The following is a 16,364-nucleotide window of genomic DNA, read 5'->3' on the forward strand; positions in this document are numbered from 1 at the left end:
ACATTTTCTAGTCAGTAGCTCAAGTCCAACTCCCAATTGGAGTTGGTCAGCCACATTGCCAGCTTTCAATATAGAGTTGATACCCATGGACTTTAGAAAATCCTCCATTGGAGATTAGGTCTCGTAAGAAAAGTCCATCTGAATGCAGAGTGTATATAATCCTTTGTATCGTCAGTGTTCCCCAATGAGATGCAACCACATTAACTCACCTGCATGATTGATTGTCATCTGCAACAAAATGGTCTAAACTTAAACTATAATTTCTGTCTATCAGAATTTTAGCCCATTAAACTGTAAAATGGTAATACCAGGCCTGTACTAAGCATTGAAGGCTCATGTGTCCCACTGGTTATTCTGCACCCAAAGATAGGCAATCACCGCTGTACAGTACAGAGCTGCTGGTTGACGTCATGTTGAATGGCTCTCTGGACAGTCTGAGATACACAATGCTGCTCTAAGATCAGAGGAGAAAGTCAATATAAGCCAACATTTCTGCTGGAAGGTAGCTCTTTCCTTTTTCTGTCTAACCTGGGGTCGGGGGAGCATTTAGAAATAATTTAATTGCTGTTCTACCCCTTTTCCCCTTCATGTATTTTCTTGTTTCATTCCCCACGAATAACCTTCTCCCCCTCCCCATATTGTGTATCAGGCCATATGTGGACTGTTGCCCTCATGCAAAACATTATTATTACAGTAATAGGTGCGTATCTGTTTTCACTTAATTAAACGAGAGCCTGGTTTCTCTAATGATTGCGCCATGAATACACCACATAAAAGGCAAACCTTATCCTTCCAATGGGAATAGAATATGAAAGTTCTGGTTGATGTAAGTTAACTGAGAAATGGTGGTCCCCAGGTCTAGCATTCGTGGTAGTCATTTATGTCCGCCACTGGCGGAAACTGCCATTTCCAGAGACGTTGACACATTCTCATTTATATTTCTGCATTGATTCTGGAGGAAGTACTCAACACTTTTTAAAAATTGCTCCACAGCATCAGCATGTGGAATCTTATGTTTCCCTTTTACCTGTGACACCTGAAGGCGACGATGCCCCAATAAAATGTTCTGATGTTACTTAACATTATGTGATACTGTGTGACTGCTTTCAGTCTGGGTGCAGTTTGATACTCTGTCCACATGGTGATGCTGTGGAGCAATGTTTAAAAAGTGTTGAGTACTTCAGAATCAATATAAATGAGGCTGTGCCAATACCTCTGGAAATTGGATTGTCTCCTGCGTTCTTCAGTGACCAATGTAAATGACCACCACAAATGCTAGACATTGGGACCACTATTTGATCGGGCTGACCTCACCTGTAGAGGCCAGCAATGCAGTTCTCACAATGCTGGCCTGTGTGGATCACCCGCGCCCACCTAAACTTCTGGGAACAACTGGAAATCTACCTTTTTGAAACATAGAAAATAGGTGCAGGAGTAGGCCATTCGTCCCTTTGAGCCTGCATCACCATTCAATAAGATCATAGCTGATCATACAACTTCAGTACCCTATTCCTGCTTTCTCTCCATACCCCTTGATCCCATTAGCCATAAGGGCCACATCTAACTCCCTTTTGAATATATCTAACAAACTGGCCTCAACAACTTTCTGTGATGGAGAATTCCACATGTTAACAACTCTCTGAGTGAAGAAGTTTCTCCTCATCTCGGTCCTAAATGGCTTACCTCTTATCCTTACACTGTGACCCCTGGTTCTGGACTTCCCCAACATCGGGAACATTCTTCCTGCATCTAACCAGTCCAATCCTGTCAGAATTTTATGTTTCTATGAGATCCCCCCTCATTCTTCGAAATGCCAATGAATATAAGCCTAGTCGATCCAGTCTTTCTTCATATGTCAGTCCAGCCATCCTGGGAATCAGTCTGGTGAACCTTCGCTGCACTCCCTCAATAGCAAGAATGTCCTTCCTCAGATTAGGAGACCAAAACTGTACACAATTTTCAAGGTGTGGCCTCACCAAGGCCCTGTACAACTGCAGTAAGACCTCCCTGCTCCTCTACTCAAATCCTCTCACTATGAAGGCCAACATGCCATTTGCTGCCTTCCCGCCTGTTGTACCTGCATGCCAACTTTCAATGACTGATGTACCATGACACCCAGGTCTCATTGCATCTCCCCTTTTCCTAATCTGTCACCATTCAGATAATATTTTGCCTTCCTGTTGTTGCCACCAAAGTGGATAACCTCACATTTATCTACATTATACTGCATCTGCCAAGCATTTGCCCACTCACCTAACCTGTCCAAGTCACCCTGCAGCTTCTTAGCATCCTCACAGCTCACACTGCCACCCAGCTTAGTGTCATCTGCAAAATGGAGATATTACATTCAATTCCTTCATCTAAATCATTGATGTATATTGTAAATAGCTGGGGTTCCAGCACTGAGCCCTGCGGCACCCCATTAGTCACTGCCTGCCATTCTGAAAAGGACCCGTTTATTCCTACTCTTTGCTTCCTGTCTGCCAACCAGTTCTCTATCCACGTCAATACATTATCCCCAATACCATGTGCTTTAATTTTGCACACTAATCTCTTGTGTGGGACCTTGTCAAAAGCCTTTTGAAAGTCCAAATATACCACATCCACTGGTTCTCCCTTGCCCACTCTATTAGTCACATTCTCAAAAAATTCTAGAAGATTTGTCAAGCATGATTTCCCTTTCATAAATCCACGCTGATTTGGACCGATCCTGTTACTACTTTCCAAATGCTCTGCGATTACATCTTTAATAATTGATTCCAACATTTTCCCCACTACTGATGTCAGGCTAACCGGTCTATAATTCCCTGTTTTCTCTCCCTCCTTTTTTAAAAAGTGGGTTTACATTAGCTACCCTCCAATCCATAGGAACTGATCCAGAGTCTATATGGAAAATGACCACCAATGCAACCACTATTTCTAGGGCCACTTCCTTAAGTACTCTGGGATGCAGATTATCAGGCCCTGGGGATTTATGGGGATTTATGGGCCTTCAATCCCATTGTCATGTATGTAACCATCATGCAACGGTAACCATCATGCAACGGTAACCTTCATGCAACTCCTGTACACTGTACTTATACCCTAGAAATGCACACCCTGACCACAAGGGGGGAACTTGTGGGAGACACTCCTCACCTGGGTTTCCAGGTATAAAAGGGGAGGTCCCACCCAGGGTCAGCACTCCTTGGTCCTGGGGATTAAAGGTTAAGGTTATATAGTGACTGTGTCTGCAGTACATGCCTCGTGTGAGTTTGTAGTGAGGTGCAGGGACACCACATTTGGCGACAAGAAACGGGAATCACCGAACCACGAGGATGGCCACCGGTAGCAGAGAGGAACATTACTGTGTGGGTGAGGACTGGGACGACTTCGTGGAGAGACTCCGGCAGAGCTTTGTCACGAAGGACTGGCTGGGAGCGGCAGCGGCTGACCAGCGGAGGGCGCATCTACTGACCAGCTGCGGGACACAGACGTATGCGCTGATGAAAGACCTGCTCGCACCCCAAAAGCCAGCGGACAAGTCCTTTGAAGAGCTCAGCCAGCTGATCAGTGAGCATCTCAAGCTGGCGAGTAGCGTACACATGGCCCGCCACCGGTTCTACACACACCTGTGTCAGGAGGGACAAAACATCTCTGACTTTGTTGCAGACCTGCAGCACTTGGCCAGTTTCTATAAGTTCACAGACACCTGCAGGGGGGAAATGTTAAGGGATTTCTTCATTGAGGGCATTAATCATGCCGGGATTTTCAGGAAGCTCACAGAGACCAAGGACTTGACTTTAGAAGGGGCGACGTTGATAGCTCAGACCTTCATGGCAGGAGAAGAGGAGACCAAGCTAATTTACGCGCGCAGCCCTGGTCCCAACGGGGCGATGGACCAGGGAGTCAACATGGTGAACACGGCTAGGGACCCCGCAGGCAGGCAAGGGCATTTCGAAACCGCCCAGGCAGCAACAGACTCTAGGAAGGGCCCGCAACAGGCACAATGGAAAAGGGATCAGCAATTCACGCCATCACGAGGAACAATGCTTCCTGCGATGGGACCATTAACACCCACCATCAGAGTGCTTATAAACAACCAAATGGGCAATCAGAGAGGAATGCCTGGTAACAGTCCCTTTGTTAACAACAATCTCAGCTCATGCTGGAGGTGCGGGGGTAGACATACTGCGAAAAGCTGCAGGTTTCAGCAATATACCTGTAGGATTTGTAACGTCAGTGGACACTTGGCCAGGATGTGCAAAAAGGCTGTAGCGAGGCTAATCTGCGAGACAGAGGAATCAGACGAGGGGTCTGCAATGCAGGATGATGCCTGGTGAAAAGCCATGGCTGCTGAAGTTCAGCGGGTTCACGTGGCTGATGTCCACAGCTCATACACTAAAACGCCACCCATGATGATGAAAGTTTTATTGAATGGCATCCCGGTGCGCATGGAGCTGGATACGGGAGCTAGCCAGTCACTTATGAGCGCCCAACAATTTGAGAGACTATGGCCACACAGAGCTAGCAGGCCCAAACTAGAACGCATTGACACGCAGCTACGGATGTACACCAAAGAGATCATCCCAGTGCTAGGCAGTGCAAACTTGGTGGTAACACACAATGGACCACAGAACCGGCTGCCACTCTGGATCATCCCAGGAAATGGCCCTGCGCTCTTGGGGAGGAATTGGCTAGCCGAGATAAATTGGAAATGGGGGGATGTGCACACCATTTCATCTGTGGAGTGAAGTTCATGCTCACAGGTCCTACAAAAATTCGGGTCACTGTTTCAACCCGGTGTCGGAACGTTCAAGGGCACCAAAGTAGTGATACGCATCACTCCGGACGCCAGACCAGTGCACCACAAAGCCAGAGCGGTGTCGTATGTGATACGTGAGAAAATTGAAAGTGAATTGGACAGGCTGCTCAGAGAGGGCATAATTTCGGCCGTTGAATTCAGCGACTGGACAAGTCCCATCGTCCCTGTCCTTAAAGCAGATGGCTCGGTCAGGATTTGTGGCGACTACAAAGCCACCATCAACCAAGTGTCGCTGCAAGACCAATACCCGCTCCCGAGAGCGGAGGAAACTATTTGCCACGCTGGCAGGTGGCAAGCTGTTCATGAAGCTGGACCTCACTTCGGCCTACATGACTCGGAAACTGGCTGAAGAATCCAAGCTTCTGACCACCATCACGACGCACAAGGGATTATCTGTCTACAACAGGTGCCCGTTTGGCATTCGTTTGGCGGCAGCCATCTTTCAGCGAAACATGGAAAGCTTGCTCAAGTCCATTCCTGGAACAATCGTATTCCAAGACGACATCCTTATAACGGGTCGAGACACCGAGGAACACCTCCACAACCTGGAGGAGGTGCTACGCTGACTGGACCGGGTAGGCTTGCGGCTGAAAAAGGCCAAGTGTGTTTTTGGCCCCAGAGGTCGAGTTTTTGGGCAAGAGGGTTGCCGCAGATGGGATCCGGCCCATTGAATCAAAAACGGAGGCGATCCGCCGGGCGCCCAGGCCCGGCAACACGTCGGAGTTGCGATCATTCCTGGGACTTTTGAACTATTTCGGGAACTTTCTGCTGAATTTAAGCACATTGTCGGAGCCGTTACACATGCTCCTGCGTAAAGGTTGTGAATGGTTTTGGGGGGACTGTCAAGAACAGGCTTTCAATAAGGCGAGGAACCTGCTGTGTTCTAACAAACTGTTGACTTTGTCTGACCCCTGTAAAAAAACTGGTTTTAACGTGCGATGCATCATCCTACGGGGTTGGGTGTGTGTTGCAGCAGGGTAACGATGACGGCCGACTCCAACCGGTGGCTTACGCCTCCAGGTCACTCTCCCAGGCAGAGCGTGGATATGGCATGGTCGAAAAGGAAGCACTCGCTTGTGTTTACGGTGTGAAAAAGATGCACCAGTACTTTTTCGGTAGATGGCTCGAGCTAGAAACGGACCACAAGCCGTTAACATCCCTGTTGTCTGACAGCAAGGCTGTCAACGCCAATGCGTCAGCTCGCATACAGCGATGGGCTCTCACGCTGGCTGCGTATGACTACACTATACGGCACCAGCCAGGCATTGAAAATTGCGCTGACGCGCTCAGCAGGCTCCCACTGGCCACCACTGAGGGGGCGTCGGAGCAAAGCGCTGAGATGGTCATGGCCGTTGAGGCTTTTGACACCGCAGGCTCCCCCATCACAGCCCGCCAGATCAAAGGTTCAGCATAGACACGGAGGAACCTGAAGAAGAAAATGAGATGTCACCCACACCACTGCCAGTGGACGAGCAACAAGGACAGTCCACAGCATGCACAGTCCCTGCGGCCAGCCCGGAATCACCTCAGGTGACAGACGCATGCCAAGGCTCAGCCACCAGAGCCACAACTGCGGCGCTCCACGAGAGAGCGTCGACCACCTGAAAGACTTAACCTTTGACACAAAAAGACGTAAGGGGGGAGGTGATGTCATGTATGTAACCATCATGCAATGGTAACCTTCATGTAACTGTAACCTTCATGCAACTCCTGTACACTGTACTTATACCCTAGAAATGTACACCCTGACCACAGGGGGTGAACTTGTGGGAGACACTCCTCACCTGGGTTTCCAGGTATAAAAGGGGAGGTCCCACCCAGGGTCAGCACTCCTTGTCCTGGGGAATAAAGGTTAAGGTCATGTAGTGACTGTGTCTGCAGTACATGCCTCGTGTGAGTTTGTAGTGAGGTGCAGGGACACCACACCCATCAATTTCCCGAACACCATTTCCTGACTAATAAGGATTTCCTTTAGTTCCTCCTTCTCGCTAGACCCTCGGTCCCCTAGTATTTCCGGAAGGTTATTTGTGTCTTCCTTAGTGAAGACAGAAGATGTTATGTAATGATGTGTGTATCGTCCCAGTACCTTAAATGTAATGCAAGTACTATGCCACACCACAGAGGGCGCTGCGGTGGGAAACCCTGGTAGTACCTGTAACAAGGACTATATAAGGCTGACCACCACGCCTGGGGGCACTCTGGAGCTGAACAATAAAGGACAAAGGTCACAGCAGTTAGACTTACACCAGACCGTGTGGAGTCTGTGATTTGTGTGCTACATACACCACAGAACCAAAGTATTTGTTCAATTGGTCTGCCATTTCTTTGTTCCCCATTATAAATTCACCTGATTCTGATATCAAAGGAGTGGGCAGGGAGAGTTTTGAAGCCTTTCTGATGCTTGGGGTTAATGTCATCCTTTTCTTATTCATCTGACTCACTCTCTCGCTCAGTCATTTGCTCACTCACTCACTCATTCACTTAATAGAAACTTGCATTAATATAGTGCCTTCAACAAAAATCGCAAGGCATTCACAGAGGTGTGACGAAGGAGATATTAGGAGGGATGACCAAAAGTTTGGTCAAAACGGTGGATTTTAAGCAGGGTCTTAAAAGAGGAGAGGTAAGTGGAGAGGTGTAGGGGCTTAGAGAGGAAATTCCTGAGCGTGGGACCTAGTCATCTAAAGCACACAGAGAGGGGTACTGCACAAGGGAGCCACTGTAGGTCAGCAAGGACAGGAGTGATAGTTGAGCAGGACTTGGTGCATGATAAGATATGGGTTTTGGATGAGCGAACGTTTACAGAGCATGGAGGTTTGGACACAGCTAGGTGACCATTGCAATAGTTGAGCCCAGAGGTGACAAAGTCACGGGAGAGTGTTTCAGCAGCAGATAATTTGAGGCAGAAGTGGAGGTTGGTGATGTTACAGAGGCAGTCTTTATAATGGAGAGTACATGGGGTTGAAAACTCAACTCAGGGTCAAGCAGGACGCTGAGATTGTGAACAATCTGTTTCAACCAGTGGCCAATGAGGGTGTTGGAACTGGTGGCAAGGGTATGGAGTTTGTGGTTAGAGCCGAAGACAATGGCTTTGGCCTTTCCAATATGTAACTGAAGAAAATCACAGCTCATCAAAGACTAGATATCCGACCAATAGCACAGAGGCACAGGAAGGGTTGAGTTAAGCGGTGGAGAGGTACAGCTAGACGTTGTCGGCTACATGTGGAAGCTGACCCCGTGTCTTTCGATGATGTCGGCAAGGGGCAGCATGTAGGTGAAGAAAAGGAGATCGATACTTGGGGACTCCAGAGGCAACAGTGTGGGGGTGGGAAGAGAAGCTATTGTTTGTGATGCTCTGGCTACAATTGGATAGGTAAGAGTGGAGCCAAACAAAGGCTGAACAATGGAGGAGAAGCATGGAGGAAGTTGATATGTTTGACCGTGTCAAAGGTTGAAGAGAGGTCAAGGAGGACGGACATGGAATATGCACCACAGCTCTCCTGTCTTCCAACCTATCCCTTTGTTCTTTCTCCCCTGCCCCTTTCAGTGCTTGTTAAGAATCTGTTCTTTTCAAAAAGTTTCCTTCTTTCCTCTCCTGAAGGCATTAACGCTTTGCTGCAGTATGATTTCATGGAAGCCAGTCATTTTTGTGCTTTATCCGAGTGCCCCATTATTCAAGTATGAGCTATAGGTTCCTTGCTAGCAGCCGGAGCTTAGGCCAATTTTCACCTGTGTAACTCGGACATTGAGGCCAATTGTAGTACCTCTAGCACTACCCTGGCTGAATTAGCTAACTCAGAATTAAGTGGCTGAATATTGATCTATTTTGTTTAAAAAAACATTCTCTGGTGATAACTCTGAGTAAGTCATTGAGTATATAGTTGCTTCAGATACGCATTCCACTGAATGAGAATCTGCTTATGTACATTGAAGTTCCATTTACTAAATTTCACTATTTGATTAATTACACTGAACCCGAAGTGGAAATCTTCTTGGCAGCTTTATTTTGTTTCAAAATATAAAATATAAAAATGTGATTTGGGTTAATGAGACAATATTGCATTTAATGTATATAAAAAGAATCCTGCTGCTCCAGTCAGCATCACAATCAGTTATGCACATTTTATGTAATTATAAACTGTTTTGAACATTTCAGTTCACAAAATGCTTGTTTCATGAACTTGTCTTCTACTGCTTATTAATAGTTATGTTTTATATGGTGAGAAATAATGTGCAAAAGCTTAAGCCACAGCCACACTTACTCTACTCTGTAACTTAGCTAGTTACAGTTTAGATTCTAATCAGGATTTGAATGGTAGCTTTACTGCCCACAAGATGTTGCATTACTGCCCACATGGTGTTGCATACGTGAAGCAATGTGACTCTTGGCGGAAGTGATATGTGTACATTTATAGCTGTCCTTTAGATTGCAATAGGGAATGTGTGACCTGAGAGTAAACATGATCTTGCCAAGTGTGAATCCTAAGCATTCTTTCATATGTTCAAAACACTCACACTTGTAGTCCCGCAGAGGCCAGTCACTCTTGTGCTTTATCCAAGTGTCCCATTGTTCAAGTATGATCTATCAGCAAGGGTCCCTGGATAGGAGCAGAAGCCCAGGCCAGGGTTTGTTACTGCAAAACTAATCACCACAGATGAAATATGAATTACTTAAAATCTACACAAAGACTTTCATTTGCAAGGGTCTGCTGATCAAGAAGGTATTACTTAAAGGAAGTAAGTACTTGCATTTATATAGCACCTTTCACAACCTCAGAACGTCCTAAAGTGCTTTATAGCAATTGAAGTACCCTTTGAAGTGTAGTCACTGTTGTAGGGAAACATGGCAGCCAATTTGTGCAAATTATGGTGCCATAAATAACTGAAGTGACCAGACCATCTGTATTTAGGTGTTGGTTGAAGGATAAATGTTGGCCAAGCTACCAGGAGAACTCCCCTACTCTTCTTTGAATAATACTATGGGATCTTTAAAATTTCATCTGAAAGACAGCACCTGCAACAGTCCAGCACTCCCTCAGTATTGTGCCAGCAAAGATCATGTGCTCGAGCCTCTGGATTGGGGCTTGAATTGGCAACTACAGACCAGTAAACCTAATGTCAGTGGTGGGGAAATTTTTAGAGACAATAATCTGGGACAAAATTGATTATCATTTGGAAAAATATGGGTTAATAAATGAAAGTCAGCTTAGATTTGTTAAAGGTAAATCATAGAATTACATAGCATATTCGGTCCAACCAGTCCTGCCAGCGTTTATGCTCCATTTCTGTCTCCTGCCATTCTTCCTCATCTAGCTCCATCTGCATAACCCTCTATTCCCTTCTCCCTCTTATGCTTATCTAGCTTCCCCTTAAATGCAGCTATACTATTTGCCTCAACTACTCCCTGTGGCAGCGAGTTCCACATTCTCACCACTCTCTGGGTAAAGAAGTTTCTTCTGAATTCCCTATTGGATTTCTTGGTGACTATCCTATAGCGTTGGCCTCTAGCTTTGCTCTTCCCCACAGGTGGAAACACTCTGGGCCCAAAATTCATTAACATACCGCCCGCTTACTGCCCAAAAATACAAGTTTGGTCAAAAAAGCCATACATACTGCCGACATACTACTTGGTGGAAGATTCATCATTGACATACCACCGAGCGGTATGCACACCGTCCGCCATGCAGAACCACCCATATACTGTCCAAAAAGTGCAAGTTTATGACATACCACCAACACCATCACTGCATACCGTCCTGGAAAAGGTGGTTTTACGTGATCTTAAGTGGGCGGGAATGGGCTCGCGGCCACCATTTTAAAATCGGGAACAGTCAGCTAAAGTAGCAACTCAGTATTTCTGAGGTGAACAGTGACTTTACAGTGCGATTTACAGTGGGAAAGGTATTTTTATTGGTACTGAGTACATTATTAAAATATAAGACATTTGAGTTATATTTTTTTCATTGAAAAATCATTTGCGTTATTTGAGATATTTGAGATTCTGGAGATTTAAAAAGAATGGGGCCTGTACTATCTCAGCCTGTATTGCTGACTGCCTGTCTAATGTAGGATCTAGATGGGAGAAGGTTTATTGAGCAGAGTTATCAGGGTAATGGAGGAGGTCGCAGACTGATGAGGAGGAGGAGCCCTTACCCCCAAAGGATTTTCAGGGAGAAGTGCTCATACTTGGACCTGACCGATCGACAGTACATTCGAAGGCTACGCTTCCGAAAAGAGGTGATCAGTGAGATTTGCCGGCTCATTAAGGCAGACCTGCAGCCCAGTACCACCAACATTACTGCACTCTCTGTCGGGGTGAAGGTGACTGCGGCACTTTCTTTTTATGCATGTGGCTCTTTTCAGACATCAGCTGGGGACATATGCTGTATTTCTCAGTACACTACTCATCGCTGCATTCGACAGGTAACCGAAGCACTGTATGCACACCGGATGGAATTTATAAACTTCCCAATGACCAGGATTGCACAGAGTGAGGGGGCTTTGGGATTTGCACGCATTGCCGGCTTCCCCAAGGTGCAGGGTGCTGTTGACTGTACCCATATTGCCCGGCGAGCACCATTACAGGAGGCGGAGGTGTACCGAAACCATAAGGGATTCCACTACCTCAACGTGCTGTTCGTCTGCGACTATACGCAGTGCATTATGGCAGTGAATGCCTACTTTCCATGGAGCATCCATGATGCGCACATCTTGTGTGAGAGCTCTGTGTCTGACCCGTTGAAGTCTGAGCCACAAGGCAAATGCTGGATGCTGGGGGACAAAGGGTACGGCCTCGCCACCTGGCTCTTAACCCCCCCCTGTGGAACTCTCAGACAGAAACCAAGCAACGATATAATAAGAGCCACATAGCCACACGTAATATTATTGAAAAGACAATTGGAGTGCTGAAGCAGCGTTTTCGATGCTTGGACCACTCGGGAGGCAGGCTGCAATACCACCCACAGCAGGTTACTCAGTTCACAGAGGTGTGCTGCATGTTGCATAATTTAACAATCATGCAGGGGCAGGAATTGCCACAGGAGACTGCGGGACCACCTGGGGAGAGAGTGCAGGAGACGGAGGAGGAGGAAGAGGAAAATGAGGGGGAGGAGGATGAGGAGGAGCTTCCAGATGAATCCTTGGCACCCCGCCACCCCCCCCCCCCCCCCACCATATCACAGCAGGGGGCACACGGAGCGTATGCCACTGTAAAATTGTTATGTCAGCAGCTCATAAATGAACGCTTTGCTTGAAACATAGAAACATAGAAAGTAAGTGCAGGAGTAGGCCATTCGACCATTCGAGCCTGCACCACCATTCAATATGATCATGGCTGATCATGCAACTTCAGTACCCCATTCCTGCTTTCTCTCTATACCCCTTGATCCCTTTAGCCGTAAGGGCCACATCTAACTCCCTTTTGAATATATCTAACTAACTGGCATTAACAACTTTCTGTGGTAGGGAATTCCACAGGTTCACAACTCTCTGAGTGAAGAAGTTTCTCCTCATCTCAGTCCTAAATGGCTTACCCCTTATCCTTAGACTGTGACCCCTGGTTCTGAACTTCCCCAACATCGGGAACATTCTTCCTGCATCTAACCTCTCCAATCCCGTCAAAATTTTATATGTTTTTATGAGATCCCCTCTCATTATTCTAAATTCCAGTGAATATAAGCCTAGTCGATCCAGTCTTTCTTCATATGTCAGTCCTACCATCCCGGGAATCAGTCTGGTGAACCTTCCCTGCACTCCCTCAATAGCAGGAATGTCCTTCCTCAGATTAGGAGACCCAAAACTGTACACAATACTCAAGGTGTGGTCTCACCAATGTGGAGAGCTATGTTTTGGGACCCTGATGACTGTTACCCCAAAAGTTTGACACTGTACAAGAGAACTTAAATTCAATTCAAACGTTTATGTAAAAAATATACAACAATTGTGAAACTTTGTAAAACTTATAACTATAACTTTGAACAACTGTAACGACTTTAACAATTTTAACAACTTGAAATAAACTATTAAAAATCAAACTTCAACTATTTAAAATGAACAATGAACACTTGACCACAACAAAACACCCTCTACTGTCCTCGACCTTGACCTCGACCACGTACTCCCCCATCCTTTGGACTCACCTCCCCTTTCTTACTCCTGAACTCACCCTCCGCCCCCCACCCCACCCTTTCTTACTCCCGCCCTTCCCTTTCCCACTGCCCCAGAGCCCGGACCTCCCCGTGGTGGTACCAAGCCAGCGTGCAGCACCACACCCCGAGTGCTGTTGCTGTCGTTGGGGGTCAGACATTACAGGCGCAATAAATGGGGCCTCAGGAGAAGCTCGTGATGTGGAAGGCACAGCTTCAGGGCTGGAAGCTGCTGGCAGCTCCCCACCTTCAGGTGCTGTCGACCCGACTACTATGGCACGGGGGGATTCCGTGCCATGTCCCAATCCCGTCAACTGCCGCTTGGCAGCGACAGAGTCGGCGGTTCGCTCTGTCATGGTGATCAGACGCGACATATTCTCCGACTGTCGTTCTGATAGCACTGCGATATGGCCTTGAGCAGCTCTCGATCTATGTCGACGCTGGCCTGTGACAGATGCACCATGTCCTGGTACCTCATATTCCTCATATACTAACCTAATGTCCTCCCGCCAATCACAGAAGCAAAGCCCCGTGGCCACTCACAGGGGCAAAGATTTACATCCGTTAAACAATAAATATTTAAACCCAAACGGCAAGTTCCGAGCACGAGCCTCTTTCAACCGAAATCATCGCCGCAAAAAAAGTAATCCGCCCACAACAGATCTATCTACATAAACAGCATGTAACACGGTCTATCGCACACTATAACATGGAGCTCTCTCCCTGTGTGTCCTCACTCACCCGCCGCTCCACAGGAAATGTTTGTGGTGGAGGAGCGGTGAGAGATCGTGGCAGAGGTGCAGCGAATGAGGGTACAGAGCCCAGAGGAGCCACGGGCCCAGGGGCAGCACGGACCAGCCCACACTGCGATATGTGTGCGCACTAGGTCCGTGCAGCAGAGCAGGTCTCCAGTTGTCTTCGTTAATCCTTGCCACTGGATAAAGACCTAGCTCTGTCGAGCCCGTGTGGTGGCTGGTGTGCAACGGCCACCGCACGTTAAAAAAATCCACACACAGGCATCTTCCACCCCTTCAACTGGAGTTCATGACCAAAACATCGGGTCCTTCATTGAAACAGCTGTGAACTCATGTGGAAGCAAGTCATCCTCGTTCGAGGGACCGCCTATGATGATGATGATGATGTCCTGGTACACACCTTGTACACTGACCTTGGTCCCGCAGAATCAGAGGAGGCATGGGAGAATCCCATGAAAGTAGAGTCAGTGGTGCAGGATGTTCCAGCTGGCCCACATGGAGCTGGTGTATCCTGCTTCATCTCCACCCCCACCTCCACTGGCTCCAGGATCAGCTGCTCTTCCTCTTCATCAGCTCTGGAAGGGGTGAAGTCAGGAGAGAGCTGGGTGATGCCAGAGGTGGAGGCAGTGGGTCTGTCGTCTGGTCTCTCTGCGGAGGTCTGGTCTAAATCCTCCGAGTCTGGAAGTACAAAACAACAGTTAAAAATGCTTGGCACCAGGGGAGAGGTCAGGGTTACATGAGTACATGAGTACAGTGACGTAGCGCAGTCTTACTTAAATGTCTATCACTGCTGCATTACTGCATTATCTATCGCAGACAGACAATACACATATATATATGCATGCCCCCAGCATTGCAGTACATCACATGAGCCCAACATTACAGTGCAATAAACTTTCATTACTTTACATTACATGACATTACAGGACCACAACACAGACGGGGGATTGTATTGAACTGACCTTCCTGTGTGGGTGGGTCAGCTCCAACGCCGGTGGTGGCACAGTTGCTATCCCCGAACAGTGACAGGGCACGGATCTCAATCTCCGTCAATGGTTCGTGCGTTGACTAATGTTTTTCTAACTCCTGGTATTACCATTTGAATTGGGGCCATCATCCCTTTTGTCTCTCTAATCTCTCCTGTCTTCCAACCTATCACTGACCTTCCCTTATGTTCTTTCTCCCCCTCCCCCTTTCATGGCTTGTCAAGAATCTGTTCTTTTCGAACACTCTCCAGTTCTGACGAAGGTTCAGCGACCCGAAACGCTAACTCTGCTCCCTCTCCACAGATGCTGCCTGACCTGCTGAGATTTCCAGCATTTTCTGTTTTTAATCCCAGATTTCAGCATCTGCAGTATGTTGCTTTTGTATGGGGGCACCGCCCAAAGTGGAGGAAGTGCATCCGAGAGGGCGTTGAGCACCTCGAGTCTCCACGTCGAGAGCGTGCAGAAATCAAGCGCAGGCAGCGGAAAGAGCGTGCGGCAAACCAGTCCCACCCACCCCTTCCCTCAACGACTATCTGTCCCACCTGTGACAGAGTCTGTGGCTCTCGTATTGGACTGTTCAGCCACCAAAGAGCTCACTTCAGGAATGGAAGCAAGTCTTCCTCAATTCTGAGGGACTTGCCTATGACTTAATTTTGAAACATCAGCAATTGCAGCGATGCTGCGTGTTTAGTTCATTGAGTCTTGTGAACATCACGCAACTGGCTGCGCCACCCCTACAATGCAACAGCTCCATAACTATTTTAAGTAACATTCAATCAAGTTCCCCCTTTTTTTTTAAAGTCAAGGGCACTATCGTTTAGTTCATGGAAGGGAATGTGCTGGGACCAAGTGGCGTGGTGTTGTGAGTTTTAAAGCTTGCAGTACTTAGGCTGGCCGTGGAGGGGCGCCAGTGGTTGCCGCGGGCGGGCGAGTGGCTGGCGGCGGCAGGTGAGTGAGAGTCGGAGGTCGGGTATGTAACCCAGGGTGAGGGGGGGGGGAGAAGAAGGGGGCAAATAAACCCGGCCCGGAGAGCGAAGGTGAGCGGGGTAAGGAAGGGAAGAGAGCGCTAACCCCGCCGGGGCACCGGGCGGACATCAATGTCGCAGATGGGGAAAAAAGACGAGCGGGCCTGGCCCCGGCCCCGGCCCCGGCCCCGGGCCTCCCTCCCCCCCGAGAGCCCGCAGTGACGGTGACTGGCGGCCGCCGCTGTGTGTGTGGTGTGTGTGGTTGGGAGATATTTTGCAAATGTTGTTTTGGGCCCCAGTCACCTCACGGCCGGCGCTCTCCCCCTCCCCCCTCCGCCCCGGGAGTCGGGGTTTAGCGGACAGAGGAGGGGGAGAGGAGGGGGAGTCCGCCGGCGGTACCTCCAGGCGGGCTTGTTGTTTGCCTCGATGCAAAGAGCGAATTTGGGGCGGGAAGCCGGCGGGGCTTTTCCGTGAGCGCGACTGCGGCGGTGAAGCGGCGGACGCTCATCGCCAGCCTCCGTGGCCCTGAGTTTGCCCCGGTCGCGATTAACTGACGCCTTGTTTTTAATGTATAATTTATGTATTGTTTTTATGTATAATTTATGTATTGTTTTTATGTATAATTTATGTATTGTATTTATTCTGCATTATTAAACCGGTTGTGTAACATTCACTGTTCTAATAACAGTTGAATTGCACTCGTTTTACTT

General features: G+C 47.9%; 1 protein-coding gene across 4 annotated transcripts in view; it reads left to right on the forward strand.

Annotated features, from left to right (window-relative positions):
• The first annotated feature begins 15,596 nt into the window (after positions 1–15,596).
• The window catches only part of tmem106a (transmembrane protein 106A), a 30,710-nt gene continuing 29,942 nt past the window's right edge, over positions 15,597–16,364 (forward strand). The window contains exon 1 of one of the 4 annotated variants that reach the window (XM_070864376.1): positions 15,597–15,637. The gene's annotated coding sequence lies outside the window, so the exon portion shown is untranslated. The other 3 variants (XM_070864378.1, XM_070864375.1, XM_070864377.1) reach the window with 3 other exon arrangements.

This window comes from Pristiophorus japonicus, chromosome 21, assembly GCF_044704955.1.
Source record: "Pristiophorus japonicus isolate sPriJap1 chromosome 21, sPriJap1.hap1, whole genome shotgun sequence".
NCBI classification, from domain to species: Eukaryota; Metazoa; Chordata; class Chondrichthyes; family Pristiophoridae; genus Pristiophorus; species Pristiophorus japonicus.